Source organism: Leopardus geoffroyi, chromosome B1 (genome assembly GCF_018350155.1).
Source record: "Leopardus geoffroyi isolate Oge1 chromosome B1, O.geoffroyi_Oge1_pat1.0, whole genome shotgun sequence".
NCBI lineage: Eukaryota > Metazoa > Chordata > Mammalia > Carnivora > Felidae > Leopardus > Leopardus geoffroyi.
Genome location: NC_059327.1, coordinates 175,254,944 through 175,278,773, shown reverse-complemented (window position 1 = coordinate 175,278,773; position 23,830 = coordinate 175,254,944). Strand labels below are relative to the sequence as shown.

The window sequence follows — 23,830 nt, the reverse complement described above, 5'->3', positions numbered from 1 at the left end:
CATACGTTTCCCACGTCAATCATAAACTTTAAGGCATCAGGGATGCCTCTCCCACGTATTTGTTTATTTATTTTTTATGTTTATTTATTTTTGGGAGAGAGAGACAGAGCACAAGTAGTGGATGGGGAGAGAGAGAGTGAGACACAGAATCCGAAGCTGGCTCCAGGCTCTGAGCTATCAGCACAGAGCCCGATGCGGGGCTCAAACTCATGGACTGCAAGATCATGACCTGAGCTAAAGTCAGATGCTCAACTGACTGAACCACCCAGGTGCTCCCCCCCCTTTTTTTTAATGTTTATTTATTTTTGACACAGAGAGAGAGAGAGAGAGAGAGAGAGAGAGAGAGAGAGCATGAGTGGGGGAGGGGCAGAGAGAGAGGGAGCTCTTCCACATATTTTTATTTCTGTCACATGGAATGAACAGAGAATAAATGCCCTCCATGACCTTGGGTAACTGAGAAACCACTCTCCACATTTAGGTCAAATAGATTTAGGATCCAGCTGGAATATAAGCACATTTGCATACTCCATCTGAGCCTCATACATCCCTTGTCCTATTCTGGCTTTTTTAATGAATAATTTCTGCATCTTCATAATATGTACTTGTTAAACAATTAAATAAATGAATGAATTTTACCCCATCTGGAAGTCTTGTGATGGTTCCAAAGACACAAAATATTTTGGATATTTGAGGAAAATCCTTAAGGAACCTTTATTTGGTCAGAAGTCTTGCAAGAAACAGAGGGTGATTTCCCTGACCTCTTGTCAAATATGCAAAATGTTGTAATTTAGCTTTTGCTCAAGATACTGTTTTGTCAGAATTTTGTAGAACCTGGAAGAGTATTCTTCCCTGCCTCCTTCAGCCTCTCCCTCCTATTTCACCATGTCTAAACTGAGAGGAATAAACTCTAGTATATTGAACTAGTTCTTTCTTCCAAGGAAGAAACTAGCTAAACTACCATTTTACTCTAATTTTACTGTCTACTTTAGGGTCCTTTTTTCTTCTTGAGTCTTGATAGTGTAGTTACTAGAAAATTTTAATAACGGTGTATCCAAGAACTTGTCTAGCATAAAGTGGAAGGAACTCAACACTGCCAATTGATTGCATCTTTCTTTGAAATTTCAGAAGGTCCATGAACCTCTTGATAAACTTTAGAATAATTATTATGAACATAAATTACATGTTCTTTGGGAAGAAAACAAGTGCTTTGAGTCTCCAATTTTTTGATCACTATATATATATAGGGCTTTACTATTTTAGTATACTGCAATAAGGAATATTTATTCTCTTAATCTCAATGATGAAATGAAAAAAAATTATACAAATATAACAATAGTTAACATATATCAAGTACTGTACTTAAATTTTCTAATTACATACTTTACATGTATTATCTTTGTTGTTATAAATTCTCACAAATATGCAATGAAATACTACCTTTTTATTGTAATTATGCAGATAGGGATTGAGATATGTAGAAGTAACTTGCTCAGTTACATAGTTGGTATACTGCAGGATCAAAATTCAAATCCAGGCATTTGACTCTAGAACTCATGCTCTGAGAATAAAGTTCTGATAGCAAAAACTAGTTCTTTTTGGTTTACAAGCTCATTGTTAGATTACCAGGAATTTTGTGAGCCAATTGGTAACTTGAATCTGGCTATGATGGGTGTTTTAGACAGAATAATGGTCTCCCAAAGTTGTCCATATCCTAATCCCTGAAATTTGTAAATGCATTACTTTACGTGGCAAAGTGGAATTTGTAGATGTCATTAAAGTTAAGGACACTGGGGAGATTATCTTAGTTTATCCAGGCAATTATCTAATTGTGTGAATCTTTAAAAGTGAAGAATCTTTCCCACCTGTAGCCAAAGAAAGAAAAGTAAAAACAAAAGTAGGGCCAATGAGATGCAGTATGGGAAAGAAATTGCTATGGCAGCAATGTAAAAGTAAGAGGTTAGTGGCAGTATTCACACTACAGAAATCAGTAAATGGAATAAATTGGCTTTCATGTTTTGCTCTTGGAGAGACTGTGTTAAACACTTATTAGCACATCACTGTTCATAACCATTATATTCTGCTGTATCCTGTTAAATACATGAATAGAAACATAGAGAAGTAACTTAACTAAAAGACAGGAGATTCAATTATCTTCATAAAACTTTCCATTGTAATTAATAAATAAGCATGTTTTTAATCTTTGCAGTAACCAGGAAGTTTAATTTATTGTTTTACTGCTGTATAATGTATTTACTAGGTTAAATGTATTTACGTAGAACCCTTGCTTATTACAGCTCATTTCTTCAGAGTCCCCTGTTTTTCTTCAGCACGACCTTAGCATATACCACTGTGTCCTCAAGAAGTAGGATAGTATCCAAGGATATGCAGGCCATTTGAAGAAAATAGAGAGTCAGCCAGTGATTATTCATCCATCCACCCATTTATTAATTTATGCATTCAAAAAATAATAGTTACTTCTTCAATTTAATAAATACATACTGATGAGCTACTATGAGCTCAGCTCTAGACAGTTGGTTATTAGTGGACAAAACAATCAAAAAGCAACAACAAAAAAACCCTAAAACTACCAGGCTCTCATAGAGCTTAAGTGCTAATAGAGCAATACAGAAAAATTATTCCAGGCACAAAACATTAATTTGAAGTGTAGAGACTTTCACATAACCAAATGTCACCATTTTGGGAAAGCCCATGGCCAAATAAAATCGGTATTGTGTCCACCTTTGTAGCCTCTTGACCTTTTATTGCCCTTCTTCCTTCTTATATTCCTCTTATCGTTCTTATGCTTCTTCCCCTTTATGTAAAGTGGGTCTCTTTTAAAAAGAGATTATTCAAGGTCCAGGCAAATAAAGATAGGGTTTAAATAAACAGCCATTATTGAAGCCACTACTTAAAGAGGCATGATTAAAGCTACGGGCATAACCAAGGATGGTGGGGGAATTCAGAACTAACAATGACAAGTTCCTGAATCCTAAAGGAAGAGGCTTTGGATAAGGAGCTATGCTCATGGAGAGACGCAGCTCCTGCCAAAGACCCAGAACCCAAGCAGGGAGGCAGTAAGGAAAAAGACCATGATAATCTACCTCCTCCTGTCACCTGTTCTCATGCTGGTGCCTCCCATTGGCCAGACTAAGAAGCCAACCAGCAAGGGAGCCTGACTGATACAGACTGCTGTGATCAATACCTGGGACTGCAGAGTTCAGGGACTGGATCTGAGGCAAATGGAGAGTTACCAGCATAAAAATAATTCAAATTATGTTGCAAATGTATCCATTATATTATTTACATATTAATAGAGGGAAGATATAATCTACTAGTAGTTAAATGAAAGGTAATGTTAAACACATTGGGCTGATGAGGGCTACAGATCACTGTTGATCTCTTACAAGTTGTCAACCCTCCCACATTTCTGTGTTACTAGGACTCACTGCCTGCATTCAGTCATTCACTAACTTTTTTTATTTAAAATTTTTTAATGTTTATTTATTTTTAAGATACAGAGAGACAGAGTGCGAGCGGGGAAGGGGCAGCGGGGGGGGGGGGGGGGGGGCAGATACAGAATCTGGAGCAGCCTCCAGGCTCTAAGCTGTCAGCACAGAGCCTGATGTGGGGCTCGAATCTACCAGCCATGAAATCATGACCTGAGCCGAAATCAGACAGTTGACCGACTGAGCCACCCAGGTACCCAGGTCTTTTACTAACTTTTAAGCCAGCTTAATTTGCCAGTTAGATAGGTTAATATTTCAGAAGAAATGCCATAGTGTTCAGAAAATAATGAGATAAGAAGTGCCATTAGGATGTCCCAATCAAACTCTCTTTCCTTATTTATTAATATTTATTTGTGTAAAATGAAACTGTGGTATAAAGACTGGATCTAGGTGGGGGTGCCTAGGTGGCTTAGTCAGTTAAGCGTTCAACTCTTGATTTCAGCTCGGGTCATGATCTCGCAGTTCTTGAGATTGAGCCTCTTTGGGCTCTGCCAGTACAGACCTTCTTGGATTTCTCTCTCTCTCTCTCTCTCTCTCTCTCTCTCTCTCTGTGCCCTCCCTGCTTGTGCTCTCTCCCTCTAAAAAAAAAAAAAAAGAAACTTAAAAAAATAAAGAATGTGTCTATGGGACACTTTGGGTGAAAGGGAGCCTCCCAGTCCTGTGAGAATTGTCCTTACATGGGTAGCCTTGGGGAAGTTATCCACTGATGTATTTGGAAAAAAAAAAAAAAATGAACATTTGTATCATGTACACTCTTAACCAGCAGATGTCATGCAAAGTCCTGTGCATGTGTTTTTCTGCTTATTGTTGTCAGTAGAATAACAATAGTGTATGAAACTCAAAGAAAAATTCCCAAAGGCTTATAACACTAAGAAGCATCTCCATTTTTTTTAAGAAATAACAAGTTTAATAAAAATAGTTAATATTTTAATATACTCAAGGGAAAGAGAAGGGATCAGATATATAATACCTTTGGGAGAAGAGAAGCAATCAGGAAGAGAAGTAAAGAGATATTCCTAGATGTGTATCTTAACCTTAAAATATAGTTGTTCTAATTATTCTCCATTGGTATGCTAACCTTTATAGTTTAGTAAGTATGCTATGTATGGAGGACAGGATAAATTTAGGATGGCTTTCATTGGCATCGATTTTGTTTCTTTGATTAATGGTCTGGGTATTTAAAAAAATAAATCATATGATTTATGACATGTGGTTTATACAGAAGAAATGCTATTATCCCCAACAAAACTTCAGAAAGAGAAGCTTTTCCACAGACACATTGAAAAGGACAGTCACTTCCTGGTCTAAGGTTGCTCATATCTTACTGGATTTTTTTTCTTCATTTAATACTACATTCATATGGGACTTTTTTTCATATTGAATCCTACATTGTTCGTTCTGAACAAATTCCCAACCCACCTCCCTGCAGATTATGTTTAATCCATTTTTCCCCTTTGCTGTCAGCTACATTATTTATAAGCTTTACATCATTCCCATAGTTTAGCAGTTTACTATTACCTTTCTCTTCAAGATCCTTAGCAACTTGATAGACATCATTGGGTTAAGAACTAGGTTTTGTGTTACCTTATTGGCCATCTCCTAAATATTTGGGGAAAAAATGCATCACTATGATCTATTATATGTGATTATGTTTTCATTCAAGCTAATGTGAAACACAGAGTTTATATTCAGTGGGTCAATAAACCAATAATGGAAGACCAAATGCTCCACGCTAAGCAAGCAGTGACTATTGATGGCAAATTTTTAGGATAGTATTCTTATTAGGTCTTCATACATATATTATATATTAATATATATTATATTAATAATTAATATTTAATATTGTTAGCATTAATATCTAATAAATATTTAATATTAATTAATATTTACTTATTATTAATTAATAATTAATATATTATATATATTGCGTTTAGTCAGAATGTCAGAGTTAAAGACCATTTATTAGTCAGGATTTTCCAGGGAGACAGAACTAATAGGATGTATATACAGAAAGATGTACTACGAGAATCAGATCATACATGTATGGAGACTGACATGTCCCAATATCTGCATTTAGCTAGCTGGAGCTGCATGAGAGCTCATGGTGTAGTTCTAGTCCAAGTATAAAGAACCGACAACTAGGAGAGCCAATGGTATAGATTTAGTCCCAAACCCTTCAGGCTTGAGACTCAGGAAGAGCTGTTGTTTCAGTTATGGTTTAAAGGCAGGAAAAAGCCAATGTCCTCACTCAAAGGCACTCAGGAAGGAAGATTTTCCTCTTATTTGAGGAGAGGTCAGCCTTTCTGTTATATCTGGGCCTGAATAGAACAACTGATTGGACGTGGCACGTCCACGTTGCTGAGGCCCGTCTGCTTCACTCAGGCTACCAATTTCAATATTAAACTCATCCCAAAACATCCTCACAGAAACATCCAGAAATATCTGGGAACCCCATAGCCCGGTGAGACTGACACATAAAATAAACATCACAGACCATAAGACCCGTTTCTCTTGCTCAGTTTCCTCATTACAAAACGAAATGTTTGTTCCCGATCGGTGCTTCCCAAATCTAGCTGAACTTCAATTGGATGCCTTAAAAACATAGATTTTTGGCGTTTATTTGAGGTCCACTGAATCAGACATTCCACAGAGTCCAGAAGTAAGTGATTCTGATTCTATATGCTGCATATGATGTTTGGGACTCTGCAAGCTATATTTTTTCCATTGTCAGCTGGTTTCTTACCATTTCTTCCAGTAGAGTTCACTAGGAAGAGACTGAAATGTGGCAGTAGGAAAGGGGGATTTCGTTTTTTCCTATTTGCTTTCTGTTCCTGTCAGCATCACTCTAGAAATGGCCCTTTCACCCTGGAAGAAAGAGTTGATTCCAGTCCTTAACTTTTATTGGCACTTTTAGAATCAGTCTCATTCTGATTCCTGAGAGCTCCCATCTCAGAGAACCAGGTCTCAGTTCTCTAGGTACTTCATTGGATCGATCCTCTGAGGCATCAATGCAGATAGGCAACAGTTCTTCCTCTGAGATACGAGACCAAGCCTTATCGGACTCCTCTGAACTCCCAAGGTCCCCAAGCCAACTGATCTGTGTCCCCTCTTCAGATGTCTGAGCCTTGACTCCATGTCCACTCCCCTGAGCTATTAGATTCTGAGAACTCTGCACCCTTGCATTTGTTTCTTCTAGTTGTAGAGGTATTAGCTGCCTCCTGCCTTTATATCTAGTGTTAACCTTACTGTTGCCTTTGGCTGTTCCTGTCCTTCAACACCTGCTTCACCAATTCTACATTGAATATTCTCTGTTAAAAGGCTTAATGTCTTTCATCAAGACATTTCATTTAATATTCTTAATGTTTTCTGACTGATAACTGTCTGTATCAAGCTAGTGAACTATCCATGCGAATGTCTGTGTGAAGAACTGTCCACTCAGTGCAAAGAGTGAGTACAAAGCCCTTAAAGTATAAACACTGCCTGGAATATTTGAAAAACTGCAAGGGACTCATAATGGTTGGAGAAAAGTAAATGAGGAACAAGTATTTAGAGATTTCCAAAAAGGTCAGATCACGCATGGCATTCTAATTTACAGGAAAACAAAGAACTTTGGCTTTTTAGTGTTAAGGGAAGCCACTGAAGCCACTAAAGTCACGAGAGGATTGATATGACATGAATTTTGTTTAAACAGTACCACTGTGGCTGCTGTATTTGGAATATATTTAGGAGGACACAAACAAAACTAGAGATATCTGTTAGGAGCTAGTTGTAAGCAGGTAAGAAAGAGATGATGGTGATTTTTTTAGGGTAGTAGCAGTGTAGGTAATAACTAGTGAAACCGTGAATATATTTTGCCAATAAATTGGATGAAGAAAGAGAAAAGGTATCAAAAATGACCTCGAGTTTTTGGCTCACACAACTGAAATAATGAGGCTGTTTCTTTTGAGGGGTATGGACAGTAGGAGCAATGTTTGTAACATATTAAGTTTAAGATGCCTATTAGACATCACAGTTGTGAAGTAGACAGTTATATATGAGGGTCTGAAGTTCAGGGTTAGAGGTCCAAGATGGAGATATAAATGTGAGAGACCTCAGAATACAGATGATATTTAAAAACCATGAGAATGGATCAAATAATGAAACGAGTGTTGAATAGAAAAGGTAGAATATATAGAACAGAATAGAGTATATATTCTCTATATAGAATACAGAAACGGTACAGGAGATGCCAACATTTAGAGAATGAGAAGGAACCATCAAAAGTGGCTGAAGATCCAGAAAAGTGGGAGGGATACCAGGAGAGTGTGGTATCCTGGGAGCCAATGATGAAGAGGTTTCTAGAAGGAGATGGCATAAACAATGGCAAAGGATGCTAATAGGTCAACTGAGACCAAGCCTGAGAACAAAGTAGCTTCAGTGATGTCATTGACGACCATGACAAAGAGCAGAGTGGTGCAGTTGAAAATCTACTCAGATTGAGATTGAGAGAAGGTGAGTGAAGGGGACTAAGAGGTATAAACTATCAGTTATAAAATAAGTCACAGGAATGGAAAGTACAGCGTAAAGAATACAGTCAATAATATTGCAATAATGTTGTATGGTGACTATACTTAACATAGTGAGCACTGAGTAATGTATAGAATTGTTGTGTCATTATTTTTTTAAGCTTATTTATTTTGAGAGAGAAAGAATAGGGGAGGGGCAGAGAGAGAGGAAGAGAGAGAGAATCCAAGCGGGCTCTATACTGACAGAGCACAGAGACCGATGGGGCAAAATCTCCGGAACCATGAGATCATGACCTGAACTGAAATCAAAGGTCAAATGCTTAACTTACTGAGCCACCCAGGCACTCCTAGGATCATTATGTTATACACCTGAAACCGATATAACATTGTGTGTCAGTGATGCATGATTCAGTTAAAAAAGAGAGAGAGAATGGAAGTAGCTAAACTGCAGAGAGTACAGACAACTTTCAAGTCGTTTTCTTTTTAATTTTAATTCTAGTATAGTTATCATGTTAACATACAGAGTTACATTAGTTTCATGCATACAATATACTGATTCAGCAATTCATTTATCAGTGCTTATCATGAAAAGGACAATCTTAATTCCCATCACCTATTTCATCCCTACCCACCCTTCCCTCTGGTAACCATCAGTTTGTTCTCTATAATTAAGAGTGTTTTTTGGTTTGTCTCTTCTGTCTTTGTTTTGTTTCTTAAATTCTACATATAAGTGAAACCATATGGTATTTTTTTTCTCTGACTTATTTCATTTAGCATTATATCCTCTAGATCCATCAATGATATTACAAATGGCAAGACTTCATTCTTTTTTATGGCTGAGTAATATTCCAGTGTGTGTGTGTGTGTGTGTGTGTGTGTGTGTGTGTGTGTACACACACATATATATGTATATATACCACATCTTCTTTATCATTGATCTGTCAATGGACCCTTGGGCTGCTTCCATAATTTGGCTATTGTAAATAATGCTGCTATAAACATAGGGGTGCATGTATCTTCTCAAATTAGTGTTTTCATATTCTTTGGCTAAATATCCAGTAGTGGAATTATTAGATCATATGGTATTTATATTTTTAACTTTACGAGGAACCTCCCTAATATTTTCCACAGTGGCTGCACCAGTTTGCATTCCCACCAACAATGACAGATTGTTCCTTTTTTTCCACATCATCACCAACATGTATTTCTTGTATTTTTTTATTTTAGCCATTTGACTGTTGTGAGGTGATATATCTCATTATAGTTTGCATTTGTATTTCCCTAATGATAAGTGATGTTGAACATCTTTTCATGTGTCTGTTGGCCATCTCTGTCTTTGGAGAAATGCCTGTTCATGTCTTCTGCCCATAATTTAGTGGGATTTTGTTTTTCTTGGTGTTGAGTTACATAAGTTTTTTAAAATACATTTTGGATACTAACCCTTTAGCAGATATATTATTTGCAAATATATTCTCCCATTCAGTCATTTTCCTTCTTTATAATGTAAAGTAAATGAGGGAAATAAGATGATAACTGAAGTAGGAAGAAGGGTTGATAGTTTTTCTTTGTTGTTGTTTTTTAAAGATGGAAGGGGAAAATCAGTGTATCTGTGTGTTGCTTGGAAAAATCCACTCGAGAGGAAAACTTGACATCTTGATCGAAGGCAAAGGTGGAGAGATTTGCTTTAGAAATATGTAAAATTCATCTACAGTATTTTTACATCATAAAGCCTATTATTTCATTTCCCCACTTAAAACCTATGAATGATTTCTCTTTATTTTAGAACACAATCCACAATCCTTACCCTTATATTCCAGGTTGAATCTGACTTGGATTCTGTCTTTCTTGGCTGCATCATCTCCTACCACCCTTCCTGCCACACCAAACTCCAACCAGACTGGCTTCCTTTCTGTATCCTGAAATCGAGCTTTTCTTGTGTTTCAGGAACTTGCACTGCTATTCCTTCTGCCTGGTTAACTATTTTCTTGGCTTTTTATTGACTTTCTCTTTTACATATTTTACATTTCAGCTAAAGTCTTTTTTTTTTCCTTCCAGAAAATCCTTTCCTGATAGGGGCACCTGGTGGCTTAGTCGGTTAAGCATCTGACATTGGCTCAGGTCATGATCTCATGGTTCCTGACTTTGAGCCCTGCATTGGGCTCTCTGCTGTCAACGTGGAGCCTACTTTGGATCCTCTGTCCCCCTCTGTCTGCCCCTCCCCCTCTCAAAAATGAACAAAAGTTTTAAAAAAAAGGAAAATCCTTTCCTGATAACCTTAATATGTACTCAGAAATTACTCTCTATCATTAAGCACTTTCACTGACCTTATCATGATTTGTAAATATCTTGTATATATCTGTTTACTTGCTCATTATGTTTCTCCCCAACAAATCTAAGTTCTAGCTGTATGTGCAACACTTACTAAAGTGTCAGGCTCACACAGGTGATCAATAAATAATGTTTGTGATATAAATAAATCTTAATTAAAATAATAAAACCTTAGTGTCCAAAGTTCTCTAGGCCTCTAGTGTATTTGTTACTTTAAATATACATACAACAATATGTGAACTCCCATTCTGAATATAGGAGTCTAATTCTAGAAAGTCTAATTCTCTTCCCAAGTTTTTTTGAGATCACTCCTTATGTGTCCTCAAAAGCCACCCTGTCTTGCTTGTCACTGCTTTTCTCCCTTACAGAATACCTCCAGCTGTCTCTCACTACTTTCTTATTCCTGAGCATGCTTCACCCCAAAACATGGACGAAGGTGCCTAAACACAGCTAGAGCAATGCTCTCATGTTTAAGAATTTATTAGCTCTTGGGGATAATCACATTGCTGATAATAATAACAACCTCATAGTCAGCACTTGCTAGGACGAGACACGTGTGTGTGTGTGTGTGTAGTCACTTAATTATCCCACCAATCCTATGACACAGCCGTTATTATCCCCATTTTCTAGATAAAACACTGAAGCATTGAGAGGATATATGAACTCCCCAAAGACATGTAACTAATAAGTGATTAATTCAGGCTTTAGTAACAGGCAGTTTGACCAGGGAGTTTGTCTTAAATGGAAGGAAACTGTAATGTAGAAAAGAAAAGGTTAAACATTGGCTCTCTGATAATGTTCTTTCTCTAATGTATTGGCTGTTCTCTTTGATTCAAGTTCTTCTATGAGTCACATCTTTCTCAGGTGCTGGCTTATTTCCATATTACTTGGAACAACTTGGGGCTTGACTCTCTCTTTGGGGTGAATTCATTTTTCCCTCAGCTTTTAATTTCACCCTCACTACTTGTCCTTACCAGACAGAATCCATGTATCTTAAAAGCAGAAAAATCTCTGCAAAGACTAACTCAATTCAAACTAAGCGGAGCCTTTGCGTGATTACATACACAGCAACAGCTCTATCAGAATCATGTGCATTTTCAGTTTGCCACTCCCTATAAGGGCAAAGGGAGGATGTTGACATTCACCCCAGACTGTAGAAATGGCTGTAGCCTTTAGAATGGCACACTCTGTCCCCACTTTATATGCAAGATATTGCAAGGGTAACATGAAACAACGATGGCATTTGCTATTCCTAGGAGCTAACAGGAAAAAAAAAGAAGGCAGCATGACACATGACTGCAAGTGTTATAAAATAGCTTCTGAGAGCTGGGAAATAACAGCATTTTGTTCAGCAAAGAGATGCTACAGTGCCCGAGGTCAGAAGTAAAAATCTAAAGTGACCACCACAAGCCTTTAAGAGAGCATTCATGTGAAGGGTTTTTGGTGGGGAGTGCTCTTGAGGAATAAGAATGTTAAAAGAAAGACTGACTCCACTCAGAATGTAGAGACCCCGTTATATCGAAAATCCAACAGTAAATCTATCTCCTCTAAACTCCTTTAAACACCTAGGTGGGTTGAAGATTTAAAAAAATGTGATATCTGTCCTTAGGAATATTGTCCACCTCATCACCTCACATTCACAACAAATACAAAACAGCAATACAAGCAGATGCCATTAATTAATTAATTATCTTAAAGGCTAAGTGCCTGATGCTGAGGATTTACTAACGAACAAAGCAGATAAAAATTCCTGCCTGCACTGAGCTTATGTTTATGGAGGACTTACTCCGTGCTGGACATTGTGTGCTGGGTTTTTACAAACATTTATTATTCTTCTTAATAACAACTTTTGAGATAGTTTCTCTTTTGGCAAGTTTTATACAATTCTAGAATGAAAAAAGTAAGGCTTAGCAGGACTGATCAGGGTCCAGTAACCAGGAAGCAAAGGAGCTAAGCTGCAGTCACAGCCTATCTGAAGTCTATGATGATCAACATAGTCATAGCATTTACACACTGTTGATGTTGTCTCCAACGATACCAGTTTGTGTTCTGGGACTTCCTCGGCCCTCCACTGCTAACTGCAGGCTACTAATTTGTCTTTGTGTCCTCTGATCTATCTATAGACATTTCCACTACATAATAGTGTTTTGTCCACAGGTATATCTGCTGATTTCACTCAGACATTCACATGGTCATAGCAGTTCCAGTAGTGTTTCTTATTTTCTTTCTTACCTTTTTGATGAGAACATTCATGAAACGGCAGTATTGTGAGATCTCAACGTGTATGGTCCTCACTAAACATAACATTATCTAGGTCCATTCAGTTGTCTAAAAGAGGATGTATTCTGGTACTTAAAAGGCCAAAGATGTCTGTTTATGTGTTCTGTCCATTTTAAAATTGGATTATTTGTTTTTTGAGTGTTGATATTTTTATATATTTATATACTGCATATTTTGTGTATATATTTTGCATATATTTTGGATGTATATTTAATCAGATATGTCATTTTCAAATATCTTCTCCCATTCCATAGTTTGCCTTTTAGTTTTGTTGATTGTTTCCTTCACTTTACAGAAGCTTTTTATTTATTTTTGTTTTTTTTTATTTACTAACTTTATTTATTTAAATTTAAATCCAAGTTAGTTAACATATACTGTAGTAATGGTTTCAGGAATAGAATTTAGTGATTCATCACTTACGTATAAAACCCAGTGCTGATTCCAACAAGAAGCTTTTTATTTTGATGTAGTCCTAATAATTTATTTTTTATTTTGTCTTCCTTGCCCCAGGAGACGTACCTAGAAAGAAGTTGGCTATAGCCAATGTCAGGAAAATTACTACCTGTGTTCTTTTCTAGGATTTTTATTGCCTCACATTTAGGCCTTTAGTCCATTTTGAGCTTATTTTTGTGTATGGTGTAAGAAAATGGTCTAGTTTCACTCTTCTGCATGTTGCTGTCTGGTTTTCCCAACACCATTTGTTGAAGGGACTCTCTTTTTTTCCACAGGATATTCTTTACTGCTTTGTCAAAAACTAATTGACCATATAACTATGGGTTTATTTCTGGATTTTCTATTCTATTTCATTGATCTATGTGTCTATTTTTTTGCCAGGACCATATTGCTTTGATTACTATAGCTTTGTAATATGACTTGAAATCCAGAATATGATGCTTTGCATTTCTTTTTCAAGTTTTCTTTGGCAATTTGGGGTCTTTTGTAGTTCCACACAAATTTTAGGATTGTTTGTTCTAGTTCTGTGAAAAATGCTATTGGTGTTTTGATACAGATTGCATTAAATGTGTAGATTGCTTCAGGTAATATAGACATTTTAACTATATTTGTCCTTCCAATCCATGAGCATGGAACATCTGATTTCTTTGTGCCATCTTTGTCCAAAGAAGATATCTGGATGGCCAACAGACACATGAAAAGATGCTCATCGTCACTTATCATCAGGAAAATGCAAATTGAAACTACAATGATATACTACCTCGCACCTGTCAGAATGGCTAAAATCAACAACACAAGAAACAAGAGGTACTGACAAAAATGTGGAGAAAGGGGAAACCTCTTACACTGTTGGTGGGAATGCAAATCGGTGCAGCCACTCTGGAAAACAGTAGGGAGATTCCTCAAAAAATTGAAAATAGAATACCTTATGATCCAACAATCAATCACACTACTGAGTGTTTACCCAGAGAATACAAGAACACTAATTAAAAGGGATACATGCACCTTTATGTTTATAGCAGCATTATTTTCAATATCCAAGATATGGAAATAGCTCAAGTATCCATTGATAGATGAATGGATAAGAAGTTTTATATATTTATATATATAATGGAATATTATTAAGCCATAAAAAGAATAAAATCTTGCTCTTTGAAACAACATGGATGGAGCTAGAGAGTACAATACTAAGCAAAATAAGTCAGAGTAAGACAAATACCATATGATTCCACTCATATATGGAATTTAAGAAACAAAACAAATAAGCAAAAGGAAAAAAATAAGAGACAAAGAGACAAAAAAAAAAACAGACTCTTAATTATAAAGAACAAACTGATGGTTACCACAGGGAAAGGGGGTGGGGGGAAGGGCTAAATAGATGATGAAGATTAAGGACTGCACTTGTCCTAATGAGCACAGGGTAATGTATGGAATTGAATTACTATATGGTACACCTGAAACTAACATAACACTGTATGTTAACTAACTAGAATCCAAAACCTTTTTAAAAAGCCAAAGATGTGTTCTAATATCCTGAACATACATAAACTAAGATTTTAAGCACAGACACACTTCATAGCTTTATCTAATTTTTTACAAGGACAGAGTATACACATGACATTTACTGTAGTGAACTTCATTAGGCTAGGAGCTATATTTCCTTATATTCTTTCAAATTAGAGTTCGTCAAAATGACATATGTGCACTTGGAATGCAGAAATAAAGCAGCATCTATTATTCTCTGAAGGTCTGTTCCCAATCATATATGGTGACAGGCATTCACTTAGGTGCTTGCTCTTTATCCAATGAGGTCTCCAGACTCCTGGCCACAGCCAACAGTGACCTTGGCTCTCCCCAGGCACTTGGCTGTGGACTCATTGATTCAATAGCTATTTATTTCAACGTTTATTTATTTTTTTTGGGACAGAGAGAGACAGAGCATGAACGGGGGACGGGCAGAGAGAGAGGGAGACACAGAATCGGAAACAGGCTCCAGGCTCTGAGCCATCAGCCCAGAGCCTGACGCGGGGCTCGAACTCACGGACCGCGAGATCGTGACCTGGCTGAAGTCGGACGCTTAACCGACTGCGCCACCCAGGCGCCCCTCAATAGCTATTTAGAAGCAATGGCTTCTCATAGGCTTCTCCACAAGCTCACCTTTTATGGTTCTAATCTATCACTGGTAGTACGTAGTTTCTCTGATTTACTGGTTGGTGACTCAACCTCTGATCCAACCCCTTTTCTGGATCTATATTTTCCAACAATTGTCTAAGGTCTACTTCCTATAATAACTCTCTTCTTCCAAAACATTCAAATTGACACATTTTCCACTGGTTTAACTTGGCTTGATTCATCAACAAGAAATGAATGCTGGGGCGCCTGGGTGGCCATGATCTCAGGGTTTGTGAGATCCAGCCCCACTTTGGGTTCCGTGCTGACAGCATAGAACCCACTTGGGATTCAATCTCTCCTCTCTCTCTCTGCCCCTCCCCTGCTCACACCGCTCTCTCTCTCAAAATAAATAAACTTAAAAAAAAAGAACGCTGATTATGAATAAAGTGGGAAGAAGACGGCAATTATTTATTCCCACAAAATTTTCAGTAAAAGTATTTATAATCTCTTTTTAAGAATTATTGTCCCTATCTTGAAGAGATATCTGTACCGCCCCCATTCACTACAGCCTTGTTCACAATAGCCGAGACATGAAAGCAACCTGAATGGATAAAGAAAATGTAGTGTGTATGTGTATTTTGTACGTGTGTTCATTTGTGTATAATGGAATACGATTCAGCATTAAAAAAGAAGGAAATCCTGCCATTTGTGACAACACAGATGGGTCTTGAGGGCATCATGCTAAGTGAAATGAGGCAGACAGCAAAAGACATATATTACATGATCTTACTTATATAGGTTTCCCCTGCCATCTGAATGTAGAGTATTCTTATGATACATGCATAAACTAAAGCAGCATAAAGTGAAGAAGTGATTATCATTAATTCATATGGAAATATTTTGAGCATTCCCAGACCTAAAAAATAATCTCTCTTAGGCTTTCCTGATACCTTCAGATAAATCCTGCAAATAGATGCACAAAAGAAACTGAGATAAAGCACAGATGCTCACAGACACAGTTCAAAGCTAGGGTGGCTTGATGCTGAGATGTTGAGTGAGGTTCCCAGGAAGGAGCTTGGTGGATCCCTCTCACTGCTCAGCCAAGCCCCCAGTGTGGCTCCCTGCAAAACAAATACTGAACCCAGGTTTTGCTTTTCACTTTTTTTGGTAAAAACAAAAATCCTCTTCATATTTCTTGCAGTTAGTGAAAACAGGTACTAATGTAGGTCTTTTGTAAATCTGAAGTGACATAACATGAACTTACAAAAAGCAGGGGATAAAAGCTGAGCTTAGAAATGGAGAGTTGAATGGTGGTTGCCAAGGATTGGCAGTGGAGGAAATGGAGAGAATGTCGGTGAGAGGATATGAACTTTCACCTATAAGATAAATAAGGTTTGGGGATGTAACGTACAACATAGTGATTATATTATATACTTGAAAGTTGCTAAGAGAGAGTAGATCTTTTTTTTTTTAATGTTTATTTATTTTGAGAGAAAGCACAAGTGGGGGAGGGACAAAGAGAGAAGGAGGGAGAAAATCCCAAGCAGACTCCACACCATCAGCGTGCAGCCTGATGCAGGGCTTGATCTCATGAGCCATGAGATCACGACCTGAGTTGAAATCAACAGTTGGAGATGCTTAACCGACTGAGCCATCCAAGTGCCCCAAGAGTAGATCTTAATGTCTCCACACATAGAGGAGAAGCTAAAAATGAAAGAAAAAAAGAAGTGCTGTCCTATTGGGAAAATTAATATGCCACACACGACTCAGTATTTCATTGCCTCAGATGTTTTTCCAAATGGTCTACTTGACTTCTGTTCATTTTAAGAAGTGATAACTTGAAATTGACAAGGAAAGGAATGACAGAGCAAGTCTGCCCCAAATCCCTAGACACGTTTGATTTTGCTTATAATACAAAAGATAAAAAGATTACTGATAAATCTTGACTCTGCTCCTTTAAGTCATTACTGCAGAACATAAAAAAAATTGTTCAACTGAAATGAACCACAAGTTGTTTATGTGACTGTCTGAGAATAATACATCAAAGAATATTATGATTCCTCATAAACTGACAGGGAAAACAATTTATTAGGTATAGTTTTGAAAGGATTAAAAAACTGTTGGAGATTGTGCTTGAAATATACATTCTGCATCACTGAACTGAACAATTTATGTCAATAATTTATGATCACACTATTTTTTATTTAATGTGCATTTTAGCTTTTATAACCATGTTGGGAATTATTGCGAACTGAATTTCATGTAAAATATACCTGTATTTCACATTACTTTGTTTTATGCATTTTAAGGATGTTACCAGATGTGAGACTGATCCATTTCTTTCATTTATTTTTTAAATAAACATTTTATTTTTGAACAGTTTTGGATTTATATAAAAGTTGAGAATACAGAGATTTCTTATATAACCCATACCCAGTTTTTCCCCATTATCGACATCTTATATGATAGACTTGTTATAATTCATATTGATATATTATTAACTAAAGTGCATAAGTTATTCAAACTTCCTTACTTTCAACCTGATGCCCTTTTTTTGTTCTTGGATTCCATTCAGAACACCACATTATATTTAGTCATCATGTCTGCCTCAGGCTCCTCTTGGCTTTGACAGTCCCTCCAACTTTCCCTGATTTTGATGACTTTGATAATCTGGGAAAATACTGGTTAGGTTTTTTGTTTGTTTGTTTGTTTTTTTAATTTTTTTTCTTTAATGTTTATTTGCTTTTGAGAGAGAGAGAGAGAGACAGAATGTGAGCAGAGGAGGGCAGAGAGAAGGACACAGAATCTGAAGAAGGTTCCAGGCTCTGAGCTGTCAGCACAGAGCCCGATGCAAGGCTTGAATTCAGGAGCTGTGAGATCATAACCTGAGCCGAAGTTGGTCGCCAACAGACTCAGCCATCCAGGGGCCCATAGGTATTTTGTAGAATGTCCCTAATTGGGACTTGTCTGACATTTTTCTTAGGAGTAGAGTGGGGTTATAGGATTTTGTGAGGATGACTAAGTGCACTTTTCATCTCATCATATTAAGGGTAAATATGATCAGTGTGACTTAAAACTGTTGATGGCAACCCTCATCACCTGGCTGAGACAGTGTTTGTCAGGGTTCTCCACTGTAAAGTTACTCTTTTTTTTCTTTTCCATACTCTTACGCTTTGAATGGAAGTCACTGTATTAGGTTGCTAGGGCTGTTATAACAAACTACCACTAACTGGTTGGCTTAAATACCATAAATATAATGTTTCAAAGTTCTGGAGGCAAGAAAGTCCAAGATTAAGGAGTCAGCAAGGTGTCCTCCTTTGAGGGCGATGAAGGAGAATTTGCTCTATGATTATTGTCCACATGTCTTCCTTCATGTTCACTGTTTTCTCACTGTGTTTGTATCTTGTCCAATTTTCCTGATTTTGAAAGGGCACTAGTCATGTTAGATTAGAAGCCCACCCTACTCCAGTAGAATCTCATCTTAATTACATTTACAATGACTCTACTCCCAAATAAAGTCAAATTCTGAGGTATTGGGAGCTAGCACCTTACCATACGAAGTTTTGGGGACACAATTCAACCCATAACACTTAAAGTGTGGAACTATAGTCTTATTTATTTATATTAGTATGGAACTCATGGATACCTACTTTGTACTTAGGGTTATAATCAAATACGACTGTGTTTTGTTGCTCAGCTTTTGCCATTTGAAGCTTTTTCATTTGACTCCTATGTCCCTTTAACATACTCCCATCAAAGGTTTTGCTTTTTATTAAAAAAAAATAACATTTCCTTGGGTGCCTGGGTGGCTAGGTCGGTTAAGCATCTGACTCTTGATTTCAGCTCAGATTATGATCTCACAGTTCCCAGGTTCAAGCCCTGCATTGGGCTCCACACTGGCAGCATGGAGCCTGCTTGGGATTTTCTTTCTCTCTCTCTCTGCCCCTCCCCCACTCATGCTCTCTCCCTCTCTCTCTCTTTCTCTCTCTCAAAGTAAAAAAAAAATAAACATTAAAAAACTTTAAAGAAATTAGCATTTCCTTACACTCTCTGACACCACAAAATGCTCCAGTCTCATCTTGTATAATTCCTGCCCCAGTGTGATTATCAACCCTTTCTCCAAGAACTCCAGGAGCCCTGGATCCTTTCCTTGAGAATGCTTTTAGCAACCAGGATAGGTCACCAGTTGTGCTCAGTGCTAGTGAGTTGCTTCTAGCTGAGGGAGAAAGGACACAACGTGTGTATATACTATCCTATGTATATACACATATCTATACATATTTCCATATGTAACCATTTGAATCTATGTTCAGCTAAATAGGTTCATTCTACTGTGTCCAACTCTAATACAGTACTACATGGATCATTCTAGCCCTTTCTCCTTGCTTATCTGTTACCTTCTACTACAACAGCAAGAAACCTGGCACCTACCACCCACCATCCGTTCACTTAATTGTCAATCCTAGTATCCATTTATAGTAGGTTTTCATTTGCTTTTAATCCACAGAATTATTGTAGTATAAATATTTATAAACCAATCATAAATATTTAAAATGCAAAAAATCCCACACAGCAATAGCTTACATTTCCTAGGAATAACTGCAGAACTAATTGATGAAATGTAATTTCTTCTCTGGATCATTGTTAATGAGGACGGTTCCATTATTTAAGTGCAACTGGTTTTCTATTTAATGTAATACATTAAGATATGCATTAGGCCAATTAGAATAAATGATACACACATCAACTTCATGTTTTATCGGAGTAGTAAGGAATAAAGTTTATGTAATCTCCTTCCCTGTGGATATTATTTGTATCCATAAGTTTTATACTCATATCCTCATATACACATATAATAAAAACTTCAATAATATTTCACAAGTAGTAAAATGATTCAGTTTCTAAAATAGAAATATAAAGGTAAAAGCTGAAAGGTATTTTCAGTATATTAAATATCCTTGACTATAAGAGGGGAAGGAAGCTCCTGATGCCAGAAGTTTGTGTGGGGAGAATTCCAAATATCTCAAATATATCAAAATGTAAAATTTTTTCTTTGTTTACCATATACAACACTGAATTTTGCCTGCCCTTTACATACTATAATACAGTATGGTATTTATCAGTAGTGTTTTTCTTTCCTTTCCTTTCTTGGTGTTATACGTCTAGTTTTAGTTGCAGACCACTGCTTGCCTCAAGGACAAACAAAGAATTGAGCAAGTTTGTGCAAGAGTACAAAAAAACAAATTAAAAACAGATGGAGTTAATATACAAAATGCGTGGCATATTTCTCCGCACTGGTTACCTACGAATTTGGATCTGAATTTTCCATCAGTCACTGTGTATCAGACATCTCTTCTGCATTGCTTCAGAGTCTCTCAGCCTCACTTATTTCTTGTTCCAGCTGCCACTGTAGTGACCAGCTTTGCAAGGACCTGGACTGACTTCACACAGATGCAACATGACAGCCCTGCGCCCTGGACCGAAGCCACACCACCCCCCTGTCTCCTATCCTGTGGGCTGCTCTGTTGACATTGCTTTGGGACATTAACTCTGAAATCTCATCACTGTCATCAATAAAAAAGCATGGCAATCTGTTCCTTTTCAAAATTTAATCCCTGATGCCTTTTTTTCCCCCTTCTACTGCTCTTTTCTTAACAAACTTATGCATCTGTATGTTTACTGTGATAATAGACACAGCATCAGAAATCAAATGAGAGCCTGTAACACAAGAGCCTCTAGGTCTCTTATGGAGAGAATATGGTAGTTCATTAAAACATTAATAGAACTGGGAATAGCATTTTTTTTTTTTTTACCTTCTTTATTTGTCTTAAGGTTGAATATGAAGCTGTGAAGAGCTGCATGTATGTCAGGAGAAAAAGCTAGTTACTTTTGGCTGGTCAAGAAACAAGGGATTTAAATTTTAGTTTAGGCTCCCTGAGATCTCTCAGAAAAAAAAAAAAAAAAAAAACAAAAAACATATGCACACTGCATTTCTATGCAAACCCAAGCCCAGTGTTACCTGGGCCAGTGTCCTTGAGCGAACTGCTTTTACAAAGGTATTCACTTTCTATCCCATCACTTGGAACTCATTTACTTAGCCTCCTTTGTCACTAACTGACTGCTTTTAAAATAAAACTTATGTCCTGCTAGTTCTTCTGACAATACCCTGAGACAGCAGGGGGCATTCTTAATGCAAACTGGAGAACAAAATAAAAAAAAAAAAAAAAAAAAAAAGAGAGAGAGAGAGAAGAACATTAAGACTTCCTCCCAAACCAAAGTAAAATTCAGGCTGTGAAACAATGATGCTTTCCCTCCAGTGGGGACTTTATAACCTTTTATTCATGGGAAATTCAATTAAAATGTGCATCTCTCCTGTTTCCTGAAAAATTTAATTTGCATCTTAACTTGCTACTGCTGTGCCCATGATTTTCAAATCAAATATTAAAAATGAACTTGTCAACTCCAGCAGCTTTATGCTGTGAGCTAAACACTTCATAAATTCTCTTTCATTTTGTAGTCTATTAAGATACACTTATAAGTGAATGTGTAGTGCCTTAAATTGTTAATAAGTAAATTTTACAATCAGTTTTAAATTAGATTCTCTTTCCTTACTCACTAATCCACCTCATTTCCTGTGTGTATTTTTGTCTTCCTGCCCAATTCATGATCTCAGAATCCAACACAAGCCATTATGTTGTTTGAATCATCTCCGAAGTCCTGTAATCTAATATCTCATAAACTTGCTTTTCTCTTCCATGTTTCTGAGCTATTTTACATCTAAGATAATCAAGAAGGCAAAAATAATCAACATTTGTTAGACAAGTCTGCTTTTGCATGAAGAAATTATGACCTTATTATTCCTTTATAAATATTCAAGATTGTAATTCAAGATGATTTTTCTTTTTCTAATGTATAAAATGTGTATCTCTAATGTATATACCAATTGTAACATTTTTTACATCCTCTGTATAATTCAGAATTATCTTTACTTGCAAGTGGGAGGGGTGGCTAGATCCTGGGTCTCCTTCAGATTCTATATCTTTTGTTATCTCTTCTGTTCTGGTGGTTTGTAAACTGGCTACCAGAAAGCCTGCATTCATATCTTTCAAACTTACTAACCACAGTGGAGGGATAATCTTTCCAAATACTCCTTAAAGAAAAGTCCACAAAAGGCATATTTGTTTGACTTGGATCACATGATATTTAGAACAAACTACTCTGGTCCAGGCTCCACAGAGCCAGAACTAGGTCACAGGAATGTCCCCATGGCTCCACAGAATCACATGTAATAGTTTTTCCCAGAAAAAAGGGCAGGAGCTGGGGAGGGGGCGGGGGGTTGTCACCAGAAAAAGGAGGGAGAAGAAATACTGAAAAAATAAAAACAATGGCAGCTATCAAACTGCTTATTATTCTGTTTTAGTCTTTTCTCACACTTGACTTTAGATTGTGTTCTCCTAGATTATAGAATTTACCATGTTGCATTGCAATTATTTTTATATTTCTTGCCCCAATCAAACCCAGGACATCCTAAACATAAGATGCCAATATTATTACTTTACAAAGTATATATTTTCATTATTTCATTTTTGGAGTCTAATCCAATGTTTGGTACTTCGTAGCTCTTCAATAGATGGTTACTAATTACAGTAAACAATTACATGTACTACTATTCTATTTTCCCTGTCTCCGTTTTGGCATTCTTTTATCTTCTTAGTGAGCCCTCATAAGTCCTTTTTTGTTGTATTTTCTTTAATTTTTTCTTTTCATTTCATCTAGTTCTCAAATCACCTAGCCAGGTGAAAATACATACATAAGTTTAATAATATATTTTATTTATAATAAACACTTTCATGTTTGAGAGGGGGTGATTTCTCAGGGCAATAAAAAGAAGTAAAAATATAGCCAATTTAATTGTTTTGTTCATGAAGCACTCTCAAATATACCTAACATCTCTGATCTCTCATTTTCTGAAGTTCATGAGAATACCTTGGTTTCCTGTTGGCTTTCCCCCCTAATCTCCAGTACCTCTGAGATTACAAATTGTCATTCTTACTTAAAATGGAAGCAATTTTGGTTTTGTAGTGTTATGATGCATCTTTTGTTCTGGAATTTTAGCATATTTTCTAATTTATTGGCAGTTTATGAGTCACATGTATTGTTATTTACTTATTACAGGTCCTAAGTTAGTCTCACTCTAATTAAACCCAGTGATGTTGACTATGTTTTAGCAAGCGACATTTCAAGTCTTATCCCAAAGTTTTATGGCTCTAGCCTGGTCCTGGGGCTGTTGTAAGTTTGAGGTTACTCTGGATCAGGCATCAGGTTAGCAGATACATTCCAGAACACCACAAAGAAAAGAAAATTAGTATAGCTTCTTACACAGTCACTTTCCTATACCAGTTCATCTTTGTGATTAAACAGTTTTTCATTCCTATATCATGCCATCTTCAAGTGAGTTTTTGTTTGTTTCTTTGTTTTGATTTTGTTTTTTTCCCAGTTACTTTTCTCTAGAATGTCTTCTAGAGATTTTTTTCCCCAAGTGATGTCTATTCATCCTTACATTCTCCTTCCTCAGAAAACTTTTTCCTAGACTCTAAAAAATAATTTTTACCCTACTGTGTACTGTGACATCACTTTGTATTTTAT

General features: G+C 36.7%; 1 long non-coding RNA gene across 1 annotated transcript; it reads left to right on the top strand.

Moving 5' to 3' along the window:
- The first annotated feature begins 13,829 nt into the window (after positions 1-13,829).
- LOC123583554 lies at positions 13,830-20,778 on the top strand. Its single transcript, XR_006704942.1, has 2 exons — positions 13,830-13,879; positions 20,586-20,778. It is a non-coding gene; the product is annotated as an uncharacterized LOC123583554 (long non-coding RNA).
- The last annotated feature ends 3,052 nt before the right edge of the window (positions 20,779-23,830 follow it).